Raw genomic sequence first — 18,840 nt, 5'->3', positions numbered from 1 at the left:
AAAAAATAGTAGCTCAAATCTTCCTTGAGATTAATTTTTCTGTACCTGTGTTGTTCATTTTGTATCATTATGATGAAATCTCAGATAAATTATTTAAGAGAAGAAATATTTATCTTAGTTTATGCTATGAGCAGCTTCAGCCCATGGTAAGATTAAATAACAACAACATAGCCCAAAGTGCTATGCCTCTCTATGTCCTATCTCAGGGCTACAGTGTACTAAATAAAATAATTAGATTATTAATGTTATTGCAAATGACAAATCCATATTATTGAGTAACTCTCCTCCTTAAAATATCATTGTTTTTTCCACATATTAGAAAGACAAAGAATCTTAAAACTCACAGAATTACAAAATATACCCCCAAACCCAAAGCAACCATGAACATAAGGAACGAAGCTGTAGGCATAAGAACATCTGATCACAAGGCATACGACAGGGCCTTCCTAACCAAGACAGCATTGTTCTGGTTTAAAAGCCAACACAAAGGTATTAAACAGATTAGAGATTCCAGAAACAAATCCATACGTATACAGTAAGGTGATTTTAAGTGAACACTCCAAAAATATACATTAGAGAATGGACAGCCTCTTCAATAAGTAGTTCATGGAAAATAGAATATAAAATTACACATTAAAATAAATTTAGAATCCATCCTTTCACTGTACACTAGGATAAACACTCTAAAAACCTAAACTAAATAAAAAGCATGAAACTACTAAAAAAAAAAAAACAGAGAAAAACACTTAAAAACACGAGCATAGACATACTTTGCAAAGGAAATAATCAACAGAGTGAAGAGACACACACAAATTATCAATAAGTATATGACAAAATGTCCAGTGTTACCCAATATCAAGGAAATGGAAATTAAGACCATAATAAACTATCATCTCACTCCTCTCATAATAGATGTTATCAAAGCCTCAATAAACATGCTGTGGAGATTGTAATACAATAACAGATAACATGTTCAAAAAAACTAAAAATTGAACCTTGATATAATCAGCTATCCTACTACTATGCATATTTTTAAAAAATGAATTCAGCATATGAAAGAAGCAGTGTAACTCCCACGTTCATTGTAACACTGTTAAGAATGTTCAAGGTGTCCATTTGCAAATGAATAGATAAGCAATGGGTTATAAAAATACTATGGAGTATTGCTAAACCACAAAAACAAGAGAATTCTGTTATAATGAGCAGAAATAGAAGGCAGTATATTAAGCGAAATAACCAGGGACCAAAAGATAAATATGGTGTCTTTTTACTTTCATGTGGAAGCTTCAAAAAGTTGATTCCAAGAAAGAAACTAAAATTGAGATACATTAGACAAGTAGAGGGTAAAAGAAAAGGATACTGAGTAGCAATTTACAGTTAGATAGTAGGAGAGAGTTCTAGCACTCTCCAGAAATATAGGATAAATGCAGCTTTCTACAGAACATGAAGGCATTTTCTGAAGAATATAAAGAGATGAGCATGAATACTATCAACATTATAAGTAGTAAATGTATAAGAAGTTGTCAGTGCTAATTACCTCGATTTTATCATTACATAGCATAAACATGTATTGTGTTATCACATTGTACAATTTCTATGGATCAATTAAAAAGAAAAAAGTTAAAGAGACCAAAAAGTAGTTATAATATTACTAACTTTTTTTTTCTTCCTACAGATTTTACTTTCATAAACTCTCAAGAAACCATTTTAAGTACAGGTAATGCCTGGTTGGGATGCAGGCACAGGAGGATTGAGAGTTTGTGGCCAATCTGGACAAAATAATGATATCTAATCTTAAAAAGTGAATATAGACAGAGTACTTACCTGGTATGTATATGTAAAGCTGTGGATTTAATGCACAACAACATTTTAGAAATTCCCTCTCTTCTGTCACCAAAGACTACTGATAATTGAACCTATAAAGCTTAACTAAAGAATTCATCATATAAAAGAAAATATTCCTCAGGCAACTCAATATCACTATTATCCTGATAAATGGATTTCTGAGTGCTTTTACTTCCAGACATTAAGAATAGAAAGCATAAGAAAGTAGATGATCATTAAGTCAAATATCCAACCAACCCAAATGAGGTTAATTTAAATCCTGAATGCATGACCATCTCATGGGGTAAGGATAAGTAAACCAATACGCATAAAAAAAGATATAGGAGTGTAGGAACCAGGCCCGACTGGGCTGCCTGCCTGTCTTGCTGTTTCATGTCCTGTTTCTAGCAGCTTCCATGTCTGTGTTTATCTTGGTTAGCTAGTCATGTTTACTGCTCTGAGAACGCGCCCCTCCCTTCCTCGAGACTTGTCTTCCTGTGTGCAATCACCTCTTGAGGGATTTCACCTGGGAGGAGGATTCCTGTTTTGCTGCCTATAAGAAGGCTCTTTGGAACTCTGGAGAGAAGATAATAAACCACTGCCGCACCTGCTGCTCTCTTAGCATGAAGGCCCCGCTGTGTCATTATGTGTGTGTGTGTGTGTGTGTGTGTGTGTGTGTGTGTGTGTGTGTGTGTGTGTGTGCATGAGTTAAATCTGCAGTCCCTCACCCTCGACTCGGTACCGCGGTGGCGCGGGCGCCACATAGGAGATGGGGAAATAGAAGGACCCAGAGGGTCCTAGAAACCTACAAGAAGAACATAGTGATGGGCAGATCAGGGCCCAGGGGGTTCTGCTCAAACTATTGCACTAACCAAGAACAATACAAGTAGTAAACATCAACCCCTCTACTCTGATCTACCCAATGGATAGGACATTCTCCACAGTTATGTGGAGAGTTGGGACTGAATCTGACATGAACTCTAGTGCCTCTTGTTTGACCACCCCGCTTGGTGGGGAGGCCTGGTGGCACTCAAAGAAAGAATATGCAGGCTACCAAGATGAGACTTGATAGCCTATGACCATATAGTGGGGGAGGAAGTCCCCCTCGGTCTTCGGCCTAGGAGAGGGGAATAAGGTGAAAGCAGGAGGGAGGGAGGAAAGGGAGGGTGCAAATGATGAGATAACAATTGAGTTGTAATCTGAATAAATTAATTAAATAAAAATAAATAAATAAATAAATAATATTTTTGTTGTGTGCTATGGGTTGTCAAGATTGGTCTTTGCTTTTTTTTTTTAACTGAAATTGTTGTGCTCACCAAGAAATACCACTGCCAAGAATATCATGTGTAGTTGTATAAGACACCCCCAACTTTTCCAGTTATAATATAGCTTGGAATATACTCACCATATAAGACTACGCCTCCTCCAGTGCACACCCTGTGCAGCAGACTCAGGCATGTGTCTATTTGCAGGCTGGGCACAGACAGCCAGGTGATTTATTAAATGCCAGAAGACAACCAGTGTCAGCCCACACTGCCCCTTTAGGGCACACTCCACACTCAAACCAAAGACATGCAGCCCCCCCTAGCTGAATGGGTGGGTTCTGGTGGAGAGTCGATCCACACTCATGTTCTCCTCCTTGAGGTACAGGATGATGTGTGCAGCTTGTTCCTCCCTGCTTCATACTCACACCCCAGAGAGTGAGGAATCAGCCTCAGCACCCCCCACTATATGTGCTGGAAATATGAAGCAAGGGAAAGCAAGCTACAGGTGAGTGCCTGACATATAAGATGACCCTGACTTTGGCACAGATTTTTTGGGAGTTAAAATGTCATCTTATATGCCAGAAAATACAGTACTACCTCAAGACCCACCTACACCACTTCTGGGCATATACTCAAAAGATGCTCCACCATACCACAATGACATTTGCTCAACTATGTTCATAGTGGCTTGTAATGGAAGTTTTGCTTTCTTTATTAACTCAGTTGTGTTATATAAGCATGTTTTTGTTTTAATCCTAAGTATGGAATTTTAATTTTTCCGCAATTGATAATTGCCTCATGTAGAGGAGTGGCCCTTGCCAGCTAGAGTTTGTTGAATTCTGAGGATTCTGAGGGATAAAAAAAAGAGAGAGAGAGAGAGAGCCTAAAGGGAGAGCAGTGGTAGTTTGGAAGAGACTGTAGAAAGACTGGCTACTGCATTTGCTGCTGACACCTGAGATTGGCATTGCCCCTGAAAGAACCCCAATGACCCTACCCAGACAAAAGAAGTAAAGAGGTCTTCATCATGTTTTCCTCCTTCTAACCTTCTTTCTCTCTTACCTAGGGTTGGGGGATTGGAAAGCAGGTAAAGGCATTTAAGAATCATAAATAAAGTCGATTTGTAAAAAATCTAAGATGAAAAACATAAAAATTTGAAAAATTTGTGAAAAATCTAAGCTGAAAAGAACATAAGGTGGTGCCTTAGATTGTATGCCAAAATGATGTTTTTAAAGAATGAAAATCAAATAATTCAATTTTACTAATAAAGTCTTAGGAGCCAGATGCTGGGGTAAAAACCTGATTGTTCAAAGAGGCAGAGAAAGCATCCAGCTGACATTCCTACCCACTTTACATCCCAGAGAAAAAGCCAAAAATCTCACTACCTAGGCTGACAGCACAGAAGGAAAAGCCAAAAAACTAAAAGCTAAAGAGTTTGCTATCTCAAGGCTCAAAATCCCCGTCTTCTTATCCACGATGCCTTAAATACCCTTCAAGTCAAAGTCCCTCCTACTCTTTAATTCCTGTCACCTGGTTTTGTGCTCTGCCTCTTGACCTAGGCTTTACTAAATCCTGTGTACAGAAAGCTCTTGTGTTCAAGGTGTATGCTAGGGCCAGCAGAGCCACACCATAGTCACTTGTTTATAATAAGCATAAAGTTCTTGGATTAAAGGTATGTGTTAGTGCTGAACCACAACAAACAAAAAACAGGTTTTTACATTTCACAACCTCAGGGTTCGCAATGGGACCAAATATCCTGCAACAGCAGCATTATTCATATTAGCCAGAAACTGGAAGTAACCTAAATGTCCCTCAACCAAAGTATGGATAAAGAAAATACAGTACGTTTATACAATGGAATACTACTCAGCTATTAAAAATAAGAAAATATTTAAATTTGCAGTGTATAGAACTAGAAAGAATCATCCCAAGTAAAGTAACCCAGACCCGGAAAGGCACACATAGTGTGTACTTACTTATAAGCAGATACTGGCCTTATATTAGAGGATAACCATATTACAAATCACAAAGCCAAAGAAGCTAAGTAACAAGGAGGGCTGAAAGGCGGCCCTCCTTGCATCTCACTCAGGTGGAGAAATAGGAAAACAGTGGAAGAAGTAGAGATGGAACTGGATAGGAGAGGGTGATGGAAGAGAAACAAGGAGGGGGATCAGATGTGGAAAGAGTAGGGAGGGGAAGTTTTATGACCTGGAGAGAAAAGGCAAACTGAAGGTGGGTGCATCACTGAGACAAGCTGCAGAACTGTAACAGAGTAAGCTACAGGGAGGAGAAGGGAGTGACTCCAGCTGAGCCTCCTAACAGTGGGGTACATGGAGACTGATGAGCCAGGCAGGAGCTACAGAGGTGGGAGAGGAACACCAATCTACCTACAAAACCAAAATTTACTCGGCACACAAGACGTATAGAAATAAGATAGAGACTGAAGGGGCTTCAGAATTTAGCTCAATGGTGGAGTGCTTGCCTAGCATGGGCAAGGCCCTGGGTTTGGTCCTCAGCTCTGAAAGAGAGAACAAGCGCAAGAGCTAGAGCGAGAGCGAGAGAGCAAGAAAGAGTGAGAGCGAGAGAGAGAGAGGGAGGGAGGGAGGGAGGGAGGGAGGGAGGGAGGGAGGGAGAGAGACTGACGAAATGACCAACCAGTGCCTGGCCCAATTTGAGACCCACCTCATAGAAGAGAGCCAGCCTATGACACCATTAAGAGTACTCTGCTATGTTTATAGACAGCAGCCTAACAACCATTTTCTGAGAGGCGCCATCCAGCAGCTGATTGAACCAGATGCTGAGATTCACAGCCAAGCATTAGTCAGAGTTTGGGGAGTTCTGTGGAAGAGTTGGAGGGAAGGACATAACGACCTGGATGGGACAAGAATGCCTCAAGAAGACCAATAGAGTCAACTAACATAGACCCATAGGAGCTTACAAAGATGGATGCACCAAGCAAAGAGTGGACTGGACCTAGGCCCCCTACACATATGTAACGGACAGGCAGTTTGATTTTCAAGTGGGTCCCTTAGTAAGATGAGTAGGTTATGCCAATGACATGGACTCTGTTACTTGCTTTTGATCACTTTGCCCTAACCAGGCTGTCTCATCTGGACTCAGTGGATGAGGAGGAGCTAAGCCCTGATGTGACTTGATATGTTGGGGTACGTTAGCAGCAGTGGGTAGGAGGACAAGGAGGAGAGAAGGGAGGGGCTATGATCTGGATGTAAAGTGAATGTATAGATTAAAAATATTTGTTTTAAAGCACACCTCAGATATCTCAACTAAGATACTGTGGTGACCATATTTGTGGTGGAAATGGCTACTACTGTTTTTCATAAATGGGTAATTTAACCTTCAAGAATGAAAATATCTAGAGAAATATCACTAAGCCTAAATAAGCCTACTTGACATAAATATGAGACATTATAAGGAATGATTCAATTTAAACAGATTTTATCATCTCAATGAACTCTCTAAATTAGAGAAACAGGAAGAAGATTCTTTACAAAAATGTCATTAAAATTTGGAAATTATCTATATTGAGGATAGGAAATTATGCTTATCATCTGTGACAAATCAAATTAAGTGGGAGTGGATGACTGTGTAGCCTGTGGAGAAGGTTTATTACAGTGCTATGTCCTCTTCAGCTAGGGAACAGTGAAGGCACTGAACTCTTAGAAAAATTAAGTTCTTCCCACTGTAGAAACAGAAGGCATCAGCTTAAGTGCAGGTAGATTTTGGGATTTAGACATGAAAAAATGGAGAAATTCCTAATTTATCATTACAATGTTCAAGTAAATAAGCAATTACTAAGAAGAGATGAACATTTAGGAAGGGTAATGAGAAGTGTATGGAGAAAGAAAACAGTATTAAAACAGCGAGAAAAATAGATACTAAGACAAAGTCAATTGAGGTGTTAGTCAGAGAAGAATGGCTCCATGGAGTTCTCTATAGTTTATTTAAAGGGAAGACAACCTTCCTGGCCATGTTTCTTTTCTGCTATAACATTCAGCTGTCTTAATGTAAGCATTGAGCATACAGTTAGATGGTTGAGTCATTGAGCTTTACAAGGGATAGAAAAGATAGAAATTAAGAACTTCAAGGGAATAATAGTAATTTAAAAATGTTCTCTGAGTTAGACAAAGAAGAAAGTTTCAATAACAGAGTCGGCTAGGCAAGAAGGCTATCTAAAAATTTTAAGTGGTGTTTAGAAGTTTTACGAATAGGATAATTTGAGCCTGTGGCCTATTTTGAATGGAAGTGCTCACCTAGTTGGGATAAGTGAAAGATTTTAAAGCCAATGCAACTTCTGCCTAAATCAAGTTTCTGGGAGGGTGTGAATATGACAGGAAGTGAAGGGGAAAGTTGCTAAAAATACCAATGAACAGAAAACCACAATTCCAGTTCCTTCAATGGGATGGGCACTGGGATGTTGATGTGACTGAAAGGAGTCAGCTGAAAAGAAGGCAAAGTTATGAGAAAGACACCGTCACTGAATGTGGAGAGAAGGCAAGAAGGAGTCCAGCAGACTATAGTAGTAAGATAAAGATACGACTATCCTGGACTGCATCCATGTGCCCATCAATCAACTCTGTCCCTTGTCTATGCCCTAAGTCTTCCAAATTACAGTTTTCAAGGATTCATCTAGAGTACAGTGTGGGTCTTGTGGACCATGCCTTCAGGGGAACTGGCATAGAACTGGAGAGATGATGCATGTTCAAAGCCCAGAAATCTCAAATTTGAGATTTAAAAATCTCATTCTGAGAATGGAAGGTGTGGGACAAAGCTCTCTCCCTGTGTTCGTGCTGCCTCTGAGTCCATGACACAACCCAAGGCGGTTACAAGTGGTCAGTCACTTATGCTTGTCACCTGTTATTTTTCCCTATGTAAATAGAGCATCCTAGTCGCAGCCAATTAAACACACCTTCCTCTAACCCCTCCCCACTGCCCAGTGTTTATAAAGGCCTTGTTCACATGAAATAAAGCGCACCATCTATTTCATCAAAGGTTGTCTCAGACAGCTGTTTATTCTGAACAATAACACTGGGGAAAGAAAAGTTCATCGTCAGACCCTTGGACTTGACTGCCAGTCAGGCTGTTCCCGCAGCACCCCTGCAACTGTTATAGCCAGCCACTGTGAGACCACTACAGCCACCATAGAAGCTCCTCTGGTTGCTGAAGGCATCTGCTGTTCATCAGCGACTCCGCTGAAGCCCTCTTTTAGCCGCTCAGCTCCAGGGTCACTGAAGTACTCATCCGTGGTATGGAGCTGTTGACTGTTCCTGAAACAGACATTCTGTTTTCCTGAATCATGTTAGGCTTCTGCCGCCTCGTTCAGAGCTTTGAACTTCAGCTGCCGTCTGGTGCCAGCAGTCCAACTAAAGGAACTTTAACACTCCTGTGTGGAGAAATCTTTTCCTCACATCTCTGCCCTATGGAAATCCTCATTCTGTGTTCCACTCTTCCCTGCCTGGACATTCCTGAGGGAAGTGGAACTCAGGACCTCGTGCTACATCCTTTCCAGCCCAGAGGCAGACAGCACTTGGACCTTCTGGGGGACAAGTATGCACTTCTGGTTCTGGTGTCCAGCAGCATCTGGGCATTCTGAGAAGTGGAGCTTTTGAGTAGACTGGCAGGACAAGGTCCTTCATATTTATCCCCAAACTGCTTCAAGTTGCTTTCCTTGGATGAAAATAACTGATTGTTTAAAGCAGCCTACACTATTCGGATACTCTTTTTATGGAATTTGCTAGTAATTCTCTAGTCTTTCCTCTGAGGAAAAGACCCATACTTCTCCACTATTTCTTAATGTCTGTCTGTATACTACTTACAACTTTGTAAATGATGTTTTAAAAATAGAACTTCAGGGTTTATGTTGTTTTGTTTTGTTTTGTTTTTTGGCTTTTGGATTTTGTTTTTTGTTTGTTTTTTTTGTTTGTTTGTTTGTTTGTTTTTTTAGAACTTCAGTTCTTACTACTTTGAGTATGCCATGCCTTTGCTTGCTGGGACTGACTGATAAAAATCAGACTCTGTGAAAATTCACAGAATTTTAATGATTCTGAAGTAAGGCAAGGAATAAGGACTTATTCTGCCACTTGGGTCTGAAGCCTGTGGTGCACAGAAGAAAAACAGTACCTTCAATTAAAGTATTTCAGGGGGACAAAGTTTCAAATAAAAGCCATAAATAGACTAGCCAAAAAATTGAAGATAAAAGGAAGATAAGAAAAATAAAAGCTGTCCAAATATTAAATCCTGCAGAACCAAAACACATATCCAGTGGCTGCTAATATACTATTCTTCAAGATATGAAAAGAACTACCAAGAAATACATTTTAAGGAAAGCAGAGGCCTGCTCCTCATTTTAAAGGACACCTGCTCCAAAAAATCTTCTCAGTTTCGATCCTAGCTACCCAGACTGTGGCCATCTGAAGTCTTGAAGGAACAACAGAGCTGAGGAGGCAGTGTAGCAGGCTCCAGTGAGTTTTGAGGCAGGACTAATGTCCCATCCAGCCCAGAAAGCAGAGCATCAAGCTGGAGAGAATTGTTCTCTAGGTTTGATGTGTAAACTTACTAGGTTTAGGATTTGTGTAGCACTAGTCACTCTACTTCATTGTGCATGAGTTACCTAGTTTAAAATAACTTTAAATCCAGAAAGATGGATTTTTCTTCAATATGGATTATACCCCAAGTGTTTCTTGTGTCTAGTTTTAATATTTAGATAAAATGATGGACTAAAGATTTAGGAGGGAGGGATATTTCTAAATGCAGAAAGTTAAGACTTCAAAGGATGTTGAGGCTGATGTGTAAGTCTTCCAGCAAGAATGACATAAATTCAGGGTGTATCCTAGGAAAATGTTATATATTGAGTTCTTGTGTACCCCTAAAATTTAAATGTTGAGCTGACAACCCAAATGGGATGCTATTTGGAGATTAGGTTTAGGTGAAGTCATGAGGATATGATTCTATGACTCCTATGATGAAATTAATGTCCCTATGCAAAGAAGATAAATGCCTTTCTATTATATAAAGACAGAGTAAAAAGAAGGCTATCAAAAGCCAGGAATAGAAACCACACCCAAATCTGACTCTATTAGTACCTCCACTTGGGCTTTCCATACTCTAGAACTGTGGGAAATAAATATTAGTAGTTTAAGCATACAGTGTCTTGAGTATATTTTTTATAGTAACCCAAGCTAATTAAGACAGAGAGGTACTAGACAATCACAAAGTAGGGATTCCAGAAAATATAGTGGCAAGGTTTGCAATTAAAAAACATATTAGGGTGCACAGAAAGAAAGATAGAAAAGATTTCCAATCACACTGAATGTCTGTAAAGGTTAAGAATTCTGAAGACAAGTCATCTTGATTTATTATTATTAATTTATTTAGATTACATCTCAATTGTTATCCTCTCACTTGTATCCTCCCATTCCTCCCTCCTTTCCTCTTTCGCCCTATTCCCCTCCCATAGGCCTGTGACAAGAGGGAGTCTTCTCCTCCACGATATGGTCACAGCCTATCAAGTCTCATCCTGGTAGCCTGCTTATCCTTTCTCTGGGTGCCACCAGGCTTCCCCACCAGGGGGAAGTGGTCAAATATGGGGCACCAGAGTTCATGTTAGAGTCAGTCCCCACTCTCCACTCATCTGTGGAGAATGTCCTGTCCATTGGCTATATCTGAATAGGCTTAATTTTGTCTTAAGTGCAAGCATTAAATTATGGTCTCAAATATTACCCCATCAGTCACTAAGAATTCAACATTCAAATTTTAGGAGGGCACAAGCATCCATTCTATAGCATTTTTCCTTGATTCACTCCAAATTTGTGTTAATATTTCTCCTGGCTACTTGTATCATAAGAAGTTCTTTTAGAAGCAACAGAGTAAGGTCACTTCTATAGGCTTTATTCAGTCATCTAGCTAAAAGATAGCCTTGTACAGCTATTACTTAGCAAGTGATAGAAATCTTTTTGTCTCTTTTTTTCTTTTATTATAATTTATTCACATTACTTCCTGATTGTAATCCCCTTGCTCTTATCTTCCTGCTCCCACCCTCCCTCCCTTGACTGCCCTATTCCCCTCCCCTAGACCTCTGATAGGTTGGGTCCTCCCCCCACCATCTGACCACAGCATATCAGGTCTCATCTGGATAGCCTGCATCCCCTTCCTCTGTGTTCCCACAGGGCCTGTCCACCAAGAGGAAGTGATCAAATTGCAAGCACCAGAGTTCTTGTCAGAAGCAGCTAGGTTCATTTAAAAGCTCATAACAAAGAGTTCAGAACAACACAGAAGATGAAAAAGACTGAATGGAGATCAGCAAAAACAAGATGCCATGGATGAATCTAGACTTAGATGAAACCCTAAATGTGAGTGAAGAGACTGGCCTTGTCCAACCTGACACAGTGAGACATTTTTCTAAGATGACACAGAGATCCGTTGATGACAACTGAATCTACATTTCATATTGATAATAGCTTATGGTCTATTACACATATTAATTACTCACAATGAGTTATTAATGAGGGCACAATTTCTGTGAAGGAAAGACTGTATTCTCTTCAGCATACCACTTACTCACTACTTGATCTGCCCCTGGGATGTCTTATTTCTTTCCTTTGGACTACTATGAATGTCACTGATTATTCTTAACTTGGAGCAGAAATGTACAAAACTGCACCATTTTCCAGGAATCTGGACACTCAAGTTGAAAATAAGTACAGATTTAGTCTAAGACTCTCATCTGTTCATGACGAGAAGTCTCAAAGCTATGGATGAGGGAGGGGCTTCAATGCCCCCACGTCTACTGAAGGAACTGTGGAAAGTTAATAGATGCTGAGGGAAGGAGAGTCATTCTTTTTTATGAATATGGGCACTGATATATTATTTATGTCCAAATGAATGGGCACACACCCCATGTGCATATTAGAAACATTAATTTGATTCAGGGACTTTTTAATAAATAAATAAAAAGAGGACATGAAGTTTGGAGGGAAGTGAGATGGAGAAATGAGAGAAAATTGTTGGGAGGTAAGAGTAGGTATATATGAACAATATATATATTACATAAATATATAAAACTTTCAAAGAATAAAAACAGCTATTTTAAGAAAGTCAGTGTTTACACTGTGATTATAAGCATCAAAAACTCCTGTGAACTGAAGGGCATGCAAATGATTGCACTTCAGATATTGTGGCATGTTTCTTACAGACTATATTAAATATCCACTGACACTACAAAATAGTAAAGCTACTAGTTATACTTGCCACAATAAAGTAGTATCCACAAAATACCAAGAAAATGATTGAAGAGTCAGAATCCAAGTAATATTATGATGAAAAATAAAATTCATGAAATGGTGTTTTATTTAATGGTCTATAAGCAGAGATCTAGTTCAAAGTAAAACTAGACAGGCCCCATGCCCAAATAGAAGCTCTGAGAAAGACATGGTTAAATCACCTCTTATAGACTGAACACCTCTCTAACATCCAGGACCAGGAAAAATTAATCTAATCAGATATAAAACATAAAGAAAACACAGAAGAATGGACCATAATAGGTAAAGAAAAACTCCCAAGGTGTTCAAGTGTGAGGGTTAGCTTTAATTGTCAAGTTAACACAATCTGGAATCACTTGAGAAAGAAATTCCGAATAAGGGATTGTCTTGATCAGGTAGGCTGCTGGCATGTTTTTGAGATGTAATCCTAGTTAGGTTAATTGGTATAAAAAATCTATCCTGACTATATCAGTTTTTGAGAGCTCCACCCTGGACTGTACACAGTAAGCTGAGTACTAGAAAGTGTAAATGTATTCATTTTCTCTTTGATCTTGGCTATGGTCATGACTAGCTGCTTCAAGTCCCTATACCTTGATTTAAAGTGGTAGATTACAACCTCGAATTGTAAGTCAAAGAAACTTTTTCTCCCTTTATATTGATTTTGTCAATATAAGGAGAAGTGAATCTTATCTGAACAGAGGCAGGTTTCCATGTGACCCCAGGAATCAGAAATAATGAACAGAAACTTTGAGACTGGTCCTATAGACTGATGAGCATGGCAGGCAGCTTATCCCTGAGTAAAGAATGTGTGCCTATGGGGAGTCCTAAACACTATTTCTCAACACCAGGGTGTAGCTGCACATGGCTTGAAGTCACCACAGTAAGATTAATCAGGCTTGACATCCAAATGACAGATGAACACAAAGGCCATTCTGTTTTTATTTTTTAATTATACTTGCTGTATAGAACAATGGGTTTCAATATCACAGTCTCTGTCTCTGTCTCTCTGTCTCTGTCTCTGTCTTTGTCTCTCTGTCTCTGTCTGTCTCTGTCTCTGTCTGTCTCTGTCTGTCTGTCTGTCTGTCTGTCTGTCTGTCTGTCTCTCTCTCTCTCTCTCTCTCTCTCTCTGTGTGTGTGTGTGTGTGTGTGTGTGTGTGTGTGTGTGTGTGTGTGTATCATTGTACTTTGCCTGTTTGCTCATAGTCACCCTACTATCCTCACCACTTCCTCTTCCTGTCTCTTGAGATTCCCTCTCACTCCTCAAATAGTACTCATTCTGCTTTCAGAAATGATTACAGACAGACATACAGATGATAGATAGATAAATAGATAGATGATAGATTGATAAATAGATAATACATACATACCTACATGCATACACACACACATACATACATACATACATACATACACACATACATACATACATACATCATTATATAGAGGATAGATAGATACATAAATGGAAACACAGATCCACATGATGGAAATTATTGCATATTTTCTCTTTACCTCCATTATCGTCTCTTTTTGCCCCAACCCTCTTTTGTTTGCTTCTCCTTTCCCTTTAGGTCTCTTTTCCATCCATATAGTTCCCCCTTCTATTCATATGTATACATATATACATACATACATACCAAAGATAGTAAAAGGCATATTTATTTCTTCAACTCTAGACAAAGCCTATTCTTAAGCCATTGGGGATTTTTTTTCCACACTCCCTTGGATACTTGGAGATTCTGGACATCTTCAATATCCCTAACGTTACTTTCTACAAATGTTCACTCCCAAGAAAGGAAGAGCTTTGGGTATCAGCCTCTATGGTTGCTATTGCTCCTCCTTACTCTGTTATTCCAACCTGCTTTTCCAATCTTAACAAAATAAAGTCATTGGCAGCTAAAACTTGGGTCCACCATGTCCTTCAGAACTGGTTCTGTCTACCTCTTCTACTGCAGAACACCTGTGCCTGGTTCACCACCTACAACACATCTTTGTATAACAACAGTTCCCTGAGCCTGGGCCACATCTGTATTGCACCAGAGTCCATAAATTTTTCTTCAATAATAAAAATCTTAACCTCCTTCCCATTTCCCTTCCTCCACTTACCCCATTCCCCACACATTTGATAATATCTGTAATGTTTGTTGCTGTTCTTTTCAACTCCTAAAAAATCAACCCCTCTAAAAGAAAACATGTTTTCCCAAGAGAATATTGAGGACTTCTGAGACACAAAGAAAAAAATTAGCAGCAAAAACAAACAACAAAACATAAAGGCTTTTAGACCCTTTCCAGAGTGGATAGGGGGTGGAAAGGAGTAAATTCTACCTCATGCCTTCTAGATTAGTAAACTAGCTCCCTTGCACACCCACCAGGAAAAATATTCTTTATGTCTGACAGAGTTAAAAATAGATTAAGCTATCTTTAGTGCAATGTGTTTTGCCCTCACTACTTGCCTAAACCCCAAGAAGCTGCACTGGCATCAAGTAGAGGTGAGCTCAGATCATCAGTGTGTTAACTCCTGGAGTCTGTGGGCTGTTAGCATACCTGAGACAGGTAGCTTGAGCACCTGTGTATCCTGTGTATGTGGGTCATGAGTGTTGGAGACTCTAATATAGATAGAAATGCCTGGTAGAGGAGCTACACAAGAAAGGAGGGCCAGCAGAGAGTGTAATGAGGGGATAGGGTAAAGGATTGAAGTCAAGATGCTCACACCCAATCCTCTGGACTAGAGACAACCTCAGGCAGCTAGTCAGCCTGTGTTTCAACAGTGACACCCTGTGGCAACAACAGTGAGACAAATAATAGCTTATGACATTCACTTCTGTTTGCAAGACTGGTGAAAGAAGGTACAACATCCTCACACATTGTATTGCTCATGCATGCGCATGAACATGTACATAATTTTCATGTAGATATGTGTGATTTCTGAAGATCAGAGTTGCTAAGAATAAGATGCCAGATACAAGTGAGAAAACCTTCAAATTTGTGAGAAGAGGAAGGTGCTGGAAGGTTGGTGCAGAGTGTAAAAGCACCTTACACAGGGCCTATCAACCTGGGTTTGATCCACAGAATATCTCTGTGTGCCATGGTACACACACACACACACACACACACACACACACACACACACACACACATAAATAAAATGTGTAGAAGGGTTTACAATGTTTAAGTTGAGTAGTGACAAAGACATAACTGTTTTATACTGCTGCTGAACCCAATCACACTAACTGTATCTTGGAGCCTGAATGGTGAAATACTTTTAAACCCGCAGCATATCCAGCTGCACCACTAGAAGAACTATTTCTTAAAATAGAAGTCAGAACAAGGAACACTCCACACAAGAAGCTTTGGTTCTAGATATGCTTTTCCCATTAACAGCCTGCATTTTTAATAGCTTGCTCTGCCATTCCATGACCACCAATAATGGTGGGATACAGAAATGATGTAATTACAGTCATTCAATATTACAGTCATTTTGAAAAATGTTTAGTTTATATTATTCTTGAAATAGGATGAGTTGATCCTCAGGTTATCAGCATAAGATTTTCCAGCTAGATCAGAACTGGTTACACATCTGACATGTTTGTATAGTGAAATTTTTGGAGAATGTTTCACTGTATGAAAATGATTAAATCAGAAGGATAAACTCATGTTAAGAAATACTATGCAAGCCAGGCATGGTGGTCCATGCCTTTAATCAAAGCACTAAGAGAGAAAGAGGCAAGTGAGTCACTGTGACTTAGAGGTCAGACTGGTCTATAAAACAAGTCCAGAATAGAAGCCAAGGCTACACAGAGAAACCCTGTATCAAAAGAAAGAAAGAAAGAAAGAAAGAAAGAAAGAAAGAAAGAAAGAGGAGGGGAGAGGATGAAGAAGACAAGGAGGAGGAAAGAGAGAAAGAAAGAGAAAATAAGGAAAAAATACTACATGAGCACACTCTTTCTCAACCTAATCATCCACCTTCTAAAGGAGGCCTGAAAAGGAGAAAGGAACAAGAACACCTAGCTTAGACTCCTTCCTGTCAATTGCTTGCCTTTCTGATTGACTTGGGGCACAGCCAACAGAGGTGAGCTATGCTCTATCTCCTGAGCTCAAAGTAAAGGGCTGGAAAAAGATTTTCCAAGAAAATGGTCCCAAGAAAAAAACAGGAGTAGCCATTCTAATATCTAATAAAATAGACTTTTAGCCAAAATTAATAAAAAGAGATGAGGAAGGACACTCCATACTTATCAAAGGGAAAAAATCTTCCAAGGTGACATCTCAATTCTAAACATAGATGCCCCAAATACAAGGGCACCCACATTTGTAAAAGAAACATTACTAATGTATAAATGACATATCAAAATCCACACATTAATAGTGGGAGACTTCAGCACTCCACTCCCACCAATGGACAGGTCATTGAGACAGAAACTAAACAAACAAACAAAAAAAACCATTTAAATTTACCAACATTACAAAGCAAATGGCTCTAACAGATATATACATACTATTCCACCCAAACACAAAAGATCGCACCTTCTTCTCAGCAACCCACAGAACCTTCTCCAAAACTGACCACATGTATTTTCACACCCAAGAGAAGTAGACAGCCAGAAGTAATAAAACTCAGGGCTAAAATCAATAAATTAACTCAAAAAAATCAGTAGCCCTCCTTTATACAAAAGTCAAACGGGCCAAGAAAGAAATTAAGGAAACAACACCCTTCACATTAGCCACAAAAAAATCCATACAGTATATTGGTATAACTCTAAGCAATCAAGTGAAATACTTATATGAAAAAAACTTCAAGTCTCTGAAGAAGGAAATTAAGGAAGATATCAGAAAATGGAAAGATCTCTCATGATCATGTATTGGTAGGATCAACATAGTAAAATTTGCATCTTACCAAAAGCAATCTACAGATTCAATGCAAATCCCATCAAAATGCCAACACAACTCTTTACAGACCTTCACCTTGAAAGAACAATTCTCAACTTCATTTCAAAAAACAAAACAAGCAACAACAATAAAACCCTAATAGCTAAGATAATCCAATACAATAAGAGATTTTTCTGGAGGTATCTCCATCCCTGATCTCAAGCTGTACTATAGAGCAACAGTAATAAAAAATCTGCATGGTGCTGGCATAGAAACACACAGGTGAATCGATGGAATTGAATAGAAGACCCAGAAATAAATCCACACACATATGCACACTTTACTTTTGACAAAGAAGCCAAAACCATACAATGGAAAAAAGATAGCATCTTCAACAAATGGTACTAGTCAAACTGGATGTCTATATGTAGAAAAATGAAAATAGATCCATATTTATCACCCTTCACAAAACTAAAGTCCAAGTGGATTAAAGATCTCAACATAAAACCAGACACACTAAACCTGTTAGAAAAAAGTGGGGAAGAGCCTAGAACTCATTGGCAGAGGAGACAACTTCTTGAACAGAACAACAATAGCTCAGGCTCTAAGATCAACAATTAATAAATAGGGCCTCGTGTAGCTTAAAAGTTTCTCTAAGGCAAAGGACGCTATCAACATAACAAAATGGCAGCATACAGATTGGAAAAAGATTTTCACAAACCTTGCATCTGACAAAGGCTAAAATAAAAAATATATAAAGAACTCAAGAAATTAAACACCAACAACTCAAATAATCCAATTTTTTAAAATGGGGTACAGAACTAAACAGAGAATTCTCAACAAAGGAACATCAAATGCCTGAGAACCACCCAAAGAAATGCTCAACATCCTTAGTCATCAGGAAAATATAAATCAAAATGACTCTGAGATTCCATCTTACACCTATTATAATGGTTAAGATAAAAATTTCAAGTGAAAGGACATGCTGGTGAGGATATAAACAAAGGAGAACACTCCTCCATTGCTGGTGGGAATGCAAATTTGTACAACTTTAGAAATCAATCTGGCTCTTTCTCAGAAAACTTGGAATAATGCTACCTTAAGACACAGCTATACCACTCCTGGGCATATACCCAAATGATACTCCACTATACTACAAGGACATCTACTCAACTACATCCATAGCAGCCTTATTTGTGATATCCAGAATCTGGAAACAACCTAGATGTCCCTGAACTGAAGAATGGATAAAGAAGGGTAAATAGAATAGACAGGGGTAGTGGTTGGAGAGAGGGAACAAGTTAGGAGAGGGATCTCAGAGAGATATGAGGTTAGAGATCATACCTGGGTATAGTGGGAGTGGGAGGACAGAAGTCCTATAGAGAAAAGAGAAACTGTGAGTGGGAAAATCTTTGGAAGAAGCTGGAAACGCAAGTCAGGGTAGGTTCCTAGGAGGATATAAGGGGGACTCTAGCAGAGACTCTTAGTAGCAGGGACCATAGAAACTAAAGAAGAAACCTTTTAACTAGACAAGACTTCTAGTAGAGGGATTGGAACACTAACCCACCCACAAAAACTTCAACGCAACATTTACCTTGCCTACAAGATGTGCAGGG

The 18,840-nt window shown here is 39.1% G+C and overlaps 1 pseudogene across 1 annotated transcript in view; it reads left to right on the top strand.

Annotated features, from left to right (window-relative positions):
• The first annotated feature begins 380 nt into the window (after positions 1 to 380).
• Positions 381 to 18,840, top strand: part of LOC311589574 (F-box/LRR-repeat protein 19-like) — a 54,151-nt pseudogene continuing 35,691 nt past the window's right edge. The window contains exons 1-3 of the transcript in view: positions 381 to 489; positions 1,676 to 1,717; positions 8,097 to 8,350. The product of the transcript in view is annotated as an F-box/LRR-repeat protein 19-like (transcript). The remainder of the gene's footprint in view (positions 490 to 1,675; positions 1,718 to 8,096; positions 8,351 to 18,840) is intronic.

Source organism: Acomys minous (assembly GCF_964271855.1).
Source record: "Acomys minous genome assembly, chromosome: 18".
NCBI lineage: Eukaryota > Metazoa > Chordata > Mammalia > Rodentia > Muridae > Acomys > Acomys minous.
This window is presented reverse-complemented; position numbering and strand designations above follow the sequence as displayed.